The sequence below is a fragment of the Benincasa hispida genome, chromosome 12, assembly GCF_027475165.1.
Source record: "Benincasa hispida cultivar pf3 chromosome 12, pf3_genome.v1.1, whole genome shotgun sequence".
NCBI lineage: Eukaryota > Viridiplantae > Streptophyta > Magnoliopsida > Cucurbitales > Cucurbitaceae > Benincasa > Benincasa hispida.
The window spans coordinates 48,820,463-48,829,416 of NC_143489.1; the positions used below are offsets into that span (position 1 = coordinate 48,820,463).

At 33.2% G+C, this 8,954-nt stretch overlaps 2 pseudogenes; both read right to left on the reverse strand.

The window, feature by feature from the left end:
* Window positions 1–204: 204 nt before the first annotated feature.
* LOC150032038 (uncharacterized) lies at window positions 205–3,781 on the reverse strand (annotated as a pseudogene).
* A 218-nt stretch (window positions 3,782–3,999) lies between these two features.
* LOC150032039 (uncharacterized) lies at window positions 4,000–5,322 on the reverse strand (annotated as a pseudogene).
* Window positions 5,323–8,954: the final 3,632 nt, after the last annotated feature.

The following is an 8,954-nucleotide window of genomic DNA, read 5'->3' on the forward strand; positions in this document are numbered from 1 at the left end:
AAAAACACAACCATCTTCTATCAATAATATTAGAATAATTCCAATTCTTATATCAAGTGAAATAGAAAACCAAATTCCTAATTTCAAATTCAGGACAAACGCTTCAAAGCCCAAGTCATGATCACTAATCCAACACTTTAAAAAATTAGAATTGTAAGAAGAATGTCTTATAAATATTACCTTTTAACTATCATTGGACTATTCTCAACTCCTTTCTATGTTAAATATCCCTTCTTGAGTTGCCAACCTTCTTAAGATTTCTTCAATCATGGCTTGTTGTGATTCAACTACACTTTGCAAATGTGCAAATTGAGCATTTGTTTCTTTAGCATGCTGATAACTTGCATCATTCCTAGCATTTCTTGTTCTTGGTCCCCAACCTTTGCCCTTCACATGCCCCAACCGTTTACCTAACACTTGTTCACAGATTTCTCTATCTTCAATAGGTGTACCTGCTTCTTCTAAATTTTTTTTTAATGCCATCATCTCATCCTACAAAATAAATATGTCATAGCATTATTATGGTGTAAAATAAGAAAGAAATTATATAAACACAAAAGTTTACTTATATATTTCTTTTTTGCCTCATCATTCACCCATCCCTTCTTTGCATTAGAATTAGTATGCTTAAATAATTCAATATCACATAATTCCTTACCATCTTCTAATTTCTGCATGTTATGACCCAAGTTATAGAATAAGAAAGATTGATTATGGAGATAAGAATGAAATGTGTACCTTTCTTTTCTTATGGCATAAAAATGACGAAGTGCCACCTCTATGAGTGAATGCAAGATCAGCTCGAGCCTTGGTATTTGCCTAAAGGTACGCTTAAAGTCTTCTCTTTCCCATCAATCTCATAAACGGTTCCGATCTGAATCTCTTGCCACTCGTTTGTCGTGATGTTTTCATGCTTCATCTAGAGAGTTATGCTATTTGTAAGTTTTGTGTAAAGAACAACGAAACTCTCTATGTAGTATACTCATCTCATGTTCAAGATAATCTTGTACTATGGGGTCATCCAAATCCAAAATGAAGTAATTCTAACATTGAAGAACAAACCCTGTTAGTTTCCAATTTATCTAAAAGAAGTATTTTATATTTTAAAAATACATTTAGCTAATTAACTTACCGAAATTCTATCTATTATATCCCTTTTTACTTCTCTAGAGACATCTGACCACTGCTCACACTGAAGAGGTACTATTCCACGTACCTCTTTTCCAATGGTAGAATTCAACTTGGACGAGTCCTTACAAATGAGTTTTCTATCTTCATGTTCAATTTTAATTGAAATGCGATCATTTTCTTTGACATACTTCTCAAGAGCAACCCCTCTAGTCACTCCTCGACCTTTTGTTTGAGTCCTAGAACCATCATAAGAAATATCAAATATTAATACATTTAAGGTTATAATAAATATTAATATTTATTCAGAGAAATTAACACATTACCCTGAACATTTGAATTTATCGAATCAACTTCTTGCTCACTAATAGAATCTTCATTATTGTTGTTTACTTGTGAGACGCTTGAGGTGGACCTACTACAATTTCCAGGTCCAAGAATTCTTGACAACATCATTTAACATAACAATAAAAGAAAAAAATAATCTAAGATTTATATACATATAATGAAAGTTTAAGTAGTTACATATAGCCTTACAAATAGTTTTATGTGTCACTGTCACAATCTTCGTCACATAGTGATGTGTTTGAATGTGTGTTCATTAAGTCATCACTAGAATGATCGAAATCAAAATCTTCTTCATCAGTCGATGCTTCTTCATTACCTTCTACAAGTAAATCTACTTAATCTTCAATAGTCAAAGGCTCACCATCTTCTCTATTAAATGTTTGTGAATCTAGGTTTTCTTCGACTTGAGGATAACATGTAGGTATGGTTACATCTACCGTTATCTCTATTTCATCACTTTCAAGTTTTGAAATATCCACACACTTTTCTGTTGAAATTTTTGAACAACTTTCCAGTATTGACCAAGTTTGTAATCATCTAAGTAGAATACTTGTACAGCTTGACTTACAAGGATGAATGGCTCATCTTTGTGCCATCGGTAACAAGTATTTATCGATGTAAAGCCATCAACTATCTTAATTCAACCTTTTCATGAACTGGTATCATACCATTCACACTTAAAAAAATTAACTGCCTTCATATAAATGTATTGTAGTCTTATTATTTCATGTAATTCACCAAAGAAAACGATTTGCGTAGATTCATCATCACCAGGATTATAACTCCACTATTTTGCATGGTCCGACGACAATCATGATCTTTTGTATGAAATCGAACTCCATTTGCTATACACCCACTATAAGATCGAGCACAATCATTTGGACCACAAGCAAGGGCATACAAATCATCAGATATCATTTTATCATGATGCAACCTTTGGGCCTAATCATAAAAGAAAATTTTTAGGTAAAATAGAGTTATCTAACTTAGAGGTATGACCACGCTCAAGGGCGTACCTTTTTTTTTTTTTTTTTTTTTGAACTATGCAGGAAATTCTAGTTGTTGCCTCTTATGCAAATCACCATGTCCATTATTTGATTCAAGTACTCTCATATGCTCCCTATACTTTACAAGTTAGTTTAATCTTCCATTTATATTTCAAATATAAAATGAGTGTTATAATAAGGTTCCACTTCATCACAGTTGTTTAGAGTATACCAATGTGATTTCTTTAACTCATCAGAAGTTAATTTTCGAAATTGGCCACCACCTAACCATCGTATATGTCTAGAAAAAACTGATAATCCATTACTGTTCTTTTCATCATCAATATTATCACTATTCCGATCAGTTCCATGAAACCTTGTTTCAATTCCATGTAAATACATAGAACAAAAGTTTAAAGATTCATTTATGATGTAAGCCTCAGCAATTGAACCTTCTGGCCGAGCTTTGTTTCTAACATATTGTTTCAAATATCGCAAGCTCCTAATACATAATATCGAAAGCACATGTATTAACAACCTACAACAAAGAAGTGAGACTTAAAAAATATAAGAGAATTTACATACCTTTCAATTGGATACATCCAACTATATCCCAAGGGGCCAACAATTTTTGCTTCCCATGGCAAATGGACAGCTAAATGGACCCTTACGTCAAAAAATGCTGGTGAAAATATCTTTTCTAACTTACATAGGATGAGTATTGTATCAGCTTGCATTTTGTCTAAGTCTAGTATGCTCAAAGTTTTTTTCCATAGACCATGGAAGAAATGAGACAACTCTGATTTAGTTGTATAAATATCCTTGCGTAGACATGGTCAAATGCCAAGTGGGAGAAATCTTTGTAATAAAACATGACAATCATGGCTTTTTAAACTAGAGATTTTTCCCTCATTCGCATTTACACACCGAGATATATTGGAAGAAAAACCATTAGGAAACTTCACAGATTTAAAAAATGTACAAAAGTTCACTTTTTCAGTAGCAGTTAATGTGAGATGATGAGGCTTGACACACCTATTACCGATTTCTTATATGTGAAGCTCATTCCTTATATTTAAGTTCGCTAAATCCTCACGAGCTTTAATGGTGTCCTTAGTCTTTCTTTGGATGTTCAGTATAGTACCCACCAAATTATCACATATGTTTTTCTCAATATGCGTCACATCGAGTTTATGACGTAGTTTAAGGTTTTGCCAATATGGAGAATTGAAAAAAAAAATGCTTCTTTTAGTCCAATTGTGCTGACTAATTATCCCTTTTCGTTTGTTATCACGTCTTGCGGGATTCTTACTGAGCATAGTAAAACTTATTGAATTCAATTTATTATAATATCTTGTCTAGATAATATATTTGAAGTTGCTCGCATTTCTTGTTTTCCATCATGTTGCTTATATTTGTGGCATGCATGTGTTAAAGGTAGATACCGATGATGCCCCTTATAATAAATTTTGCTCTTTAGTCTCATTGAGCTTGTATCAACATTGCAAACTGGACATGCTTCATAACCTTTTGTCCTCTAACCAAATAAATCACCATAAGCTGGAAAATCGTTAATTGTCCACAATAGTGCAGTAGGAAGTTGGAAGAAAGAAGCACTGAAACAATCATATGTTCGAACACCATTAACCCACAACTCATTTAACTCATCTACTAGTGGTTGTAGGTAAATATCAATTTCTTTACCAAGAGACCTTGGACTAGGGGTGAGTAGAGATAGAAGCATAAATGGTGGTTTTATACACTTCCAAGGGGGCACGTTGTATGAAATGAGCATAATTGACCACATGCTATATGATGTGCTCATGTTTCCAAATGGGTTAAAATCGTCAGAATAAAGAGCTAATATGACATTACGAGAGTCTGCAGCAAAACAAGGATATTGGCTATCAAAATACTTCCAACCCTCAATATCAGCAGGATGCCAAAGTATTCCTTCAACTTCACACCTTTTCTCCTTGTGCCACCTCATATCCTCAACAATATGTTTTGAAAGAAATAATCTTTGAAACCTTGTCTTTAGTGGAATATATCTTAACACTTTATGTGGAATTTTTCCCCCTTTCTATCATTCAATCTGTATCTTGACTCTCCACAATGTGGACAATTATCAATCGATGCATACTCTTTCCAAAATAAAGCACAATCAAACTTGCACATGTGAATTGATTTTTATCCCATCCTTAGGTCACGTAGTCTTTTCTTAGCCTTATAGTATGAGGTAGGTAGCTTTACACCATCCGAAAAGGCTGCATTTAACAATTCAAGTAACATATCAAATGATTAATCGCTCCAACAATTAAGCACCTTAATGTGCATAAGTTTCACTAAGAAATTAAACGAAGTAAACTTTAGACACCCTGGATATAACTCCTCTTCTACTTCATGAAAAATAACACTTGTTCCATCTTCCTCATTCGATTCTCTTCTAGTTTCTTCAAATTTTGGTCCATAAAAATCATGAATCATTTCTAGCATCTCATATTTCACATTATATCTATGATCTCTATTGTTTGCTCTAAGATTTTCAGTCTTCTCTACTTTCAACTGAATCTGCAAATGTTGCACCTATAAACCTTGAATTAGTCCTTCAAAATGGAGAAAGATCAACTATATCTCCATGGAATATCCATCGGCTATAAGTCGGAGACATGCCATATTTATATAAATGGCACTCTATGTCATCTAAGTTGTTCCAAATTATATTCATACAGTTTGAACAAGGACATCTTGTTCTTCCTTCTTCATCTAAATACTTCTTTACGACTTCAGTAAAATTATCGACACTGTTAGAATATTGACTAGACCGTCGATCTTTTAAATTTATCCAACTACGATCCATAACAAGTAAAAAGTGAAGTACCTAAATTAGAAATCAAACAGTTAAAATCTAAGTCTTAGGTAAAATTCAAATAAGCAATCAAATAACTAATCAAAGTTAGGTAGATCTTATTAGTGTCAATGTCATATTAAGTGGAAAAATAACACGTATGATTGAAAAAACCCTTAATCTTGCAATGTTTTAATAAGGGTAAAGTTCTTCTCAAAGTTCTTAACTCCAACAAATAAACAACAACATCATCTCATAATCTTTTTCTTTGAACCAATGTCTATTGAGAAGTAATAAGGGTAAAGTAAATATAGAGAGATTGGGTAAGATTCATACCATTAAAGACTTGGCCACCTAACAGTGAAATAGGTGTTTGAAATTGGCGGTTGAATGGCAATGACGTCGATTGATTTCTTGAGAGAGGCACACTACAAGAAAGTACCTTGATTGTCAAATAGGAGTGATTCTTGCACAAAACACACTAGTTTGAAGATAGATGAAGGGCAGGGTAACGAGATTGACATTTATAAATGGTATTATGAGGCCTTTATGAAGAAGAGTTCAAATGAAAAATTTACACTTTTTCGGAAGAAAGTTCTTTTTTATATATAGTTTCTCAATTTGGACTACATTTTTCAAAACAAATTCAAGAAACAAAAATGATTATCAAACAAATATGTTCCTTAAAAAATAGAAAAACGAAAAAAAGAAAAAAATAGTGTTATCAAATGGACCATAAATTAGATATGATGATGAACATTTTTTAAAATATTTTTACACGTTTTTATATGGGTTATAAGGAATTCAAAAACTAAAATTAAAATTTTAAACAACAAAATTAATAATAATGGGGAATACGGGGAGTGGGGGACGGAGTGTTGGGGGGGAGGGACTGATGGGGAGGGGGGAATAAATAGGGTATGGGGGGACTAAACGGGGGATGGTTGAGTTGGGCGTTGGGGGAGGGGGGGGGGGAATAAAGAGAGGGACTGACGGGGAGGAATATAGAGAAGAGAGAAAACTCACCTAACAATTTGGAGGTGATACCGAGAGAGATGTTGAAGGTTCAATTTCAGGAGGGGAAGGAGGTTGGGGAAATAAAAAATGGGGTTTAGGGAAACCAAAGATAGAAAAAAAAGAAAGAAAGGGGGAGGGAAAAGGTGGGTGAAAGTTTGGAAAAAGAGAGAGAAGGGAGAGAAAAACAAAAAGAATTTTGTCACTAAAAATGATATTTTGCTTCCTTTACTAACAATGTAATATATTGTTAAAGAATTTTAATATTTAGTGGTGTTAGTTCATGTATCACAGATTGTTTCAGTGACACTGATATAAAGTTTGTCACTAAAAATGATATTTTGCAACATGTTTTCCATTGCCACTGTAAATCACCATTTAACAACAAAATTTTTTTGCGCCACTAAAAATTTGTCACTGAAAATGAATTTTCTTGTAGTGTGGGTCAAACAATTCGTTCAAACGTTAAAGGGAAATGCTTTTGACTAGTACACTAACCTAGAGTCTGAATCAACTGACAGTTAGGGACAAGTTTAAAAATAGTTTTTGAACTACTTCTACAGCATAAGACAGATAGTCAATATCTTCGAGCTCACCAATACCAAGCAACGAAAAAGGTGAACTTATTCTTGATTACATAAAATGCTGGAGAGCTGCATGGATTGCAAAGACCATCTCATTAAACTGTCTGCCGTTGAGATGTACATTCAAGGCATGCATTGGGTACTTCTTTACATCCTTCAAGGTATAAAGCCTCGCATCTTTAAAGAGTTAGAAACTCGTGTTCACGATATAGAGCTAAATATTGTTAGTTGAGAAGATAAAACTATTTTAGTCCCTAACATAAAGCATGAAGGAAAGGATGGTGAGAAGACTTTAGAAGAATCAATGGCTATCAATATAGCCCCTGTTAAGTCGTCCTTCAAAGGAAAAGACATGAAACTAGAGAAGCATTGAGAATATTTACACCAATTAACTTTGCAAGAAAGATAAGAAAAAGTCTATCATTTTCTTGATTATGACATTCTTGGTATGTTAGAACAACTGCTACAAGCATGATTAATCCAACTTCCTGAGTCTAAATGACCGAAAGAGATGTAAAAGTCGGTGATTCAAACTACTGTAAGTATCATCAAATCATCAATCATCCAGTGGAAAAATTCTTCGTTCTAAAAGAGTTAATTCTAATATTAGCTCAAGAAGGAAAAAATTGAGTTAGACTTTGATGAAATAATTCAATCAAATCATATTTTTTGGAGTTAGCAAGTATTAAGTGGAAGCAAACGGAATCATTAAGCATTCTAATTTATCAATTTTCGCATCTAAGAAAGCATGCTAATAAGGAAAAATTAGGGTTTGAAGATATAGCTTTGAAGACCTTCTTTAACTTCAAATTCAGCTTGAATCTTCCCTACTATTCTCTTGGATCTCAGATTGGGTGGTGGAACCCAAAATGATCTGAACTCAAGGGAATTTTGGTGAAAATAGTTGCTTTTCTGCAGAAATTGAAGAACCCTTCTTCAATTGAATTTTCAGCCAAAAGTTACATTGCTTCAATTTCTCTCATCTCAGCTGAATAATCTTTGTTTTTATTCAACAAGTTCATGCAACTATCTTGCATGAAGAGGTGACACCAATCCCACTCAATTTGAATGGAAAATGAGTGTTCAAAGTTGGAAAATCCCACTTACAATGAAATTGATTTAAAAATCAATTTCATTTCAAAATTAGTGTTTCAATTTTTAATTTAAATTTCCAAAATTTCAATTAAAAAAATACTGATTTTATTTTTGAATAATCATAAAATTAAATTTTCAATTTTAAATAAAATCTATTTATTTAATTAATTAAAATAATTTAATATCCAATATTAAATTATTAAAACACCAATTCCATGATCATGAATCTCTATTCATGTAATTAATATTTAAATCAAATTTAAATATTATCCAATTCTCAAATTCTGTTTAATTCATCAATTAAACCTGTAATTATATCATATATAATTACTTATTCCCTCAATTAGAATTTGAACACTTCAAATATACTCATCACCATATGCTAAGGTTTAATTCGTTTGTGAGCTAGTAGGGGGATCTAATGGACCTACAGATCATGGGCTTTAACGATCCAAGAATAACCGGTTACTCTTTAACCTAATTAACCAACATTCGTTATCTACCGAGCCACTCCATTAAAGCCCAGTAGTTGCATTCCCCTCACTGTAGGTATAATTATGACCACTCAATATAACCATAATCAATAAGTCAACCCTTCATAGGTTGTTCGTAATAACGGTTGGGTCAAAAGTTATTTTGCCCCCGAGATTACATCTTGTTCCTTAAGTCCCATTGATCCTCTAATGAACAATTAGTTTGTGATCCATTCACCAAACTAAGTCCCTCTCAGGCCAATGAGAGGGTGAGGCCCCCTACTTAAGACCTGTAGTCAGCACTTAAGGGAACAACCTCTCTACTATCCCTAAAAGCATGTAGGAGTAAATTCCATCTTACACCCTATGTCCCCAACTATCTACCCGGTCTTATCCCTGAAATAGGAGGCTTATTGAGCCAGTGCTGCTGTGCCAACCCTCACTCATGCAAATCTAAGGATAATCCTGAACAAATAGA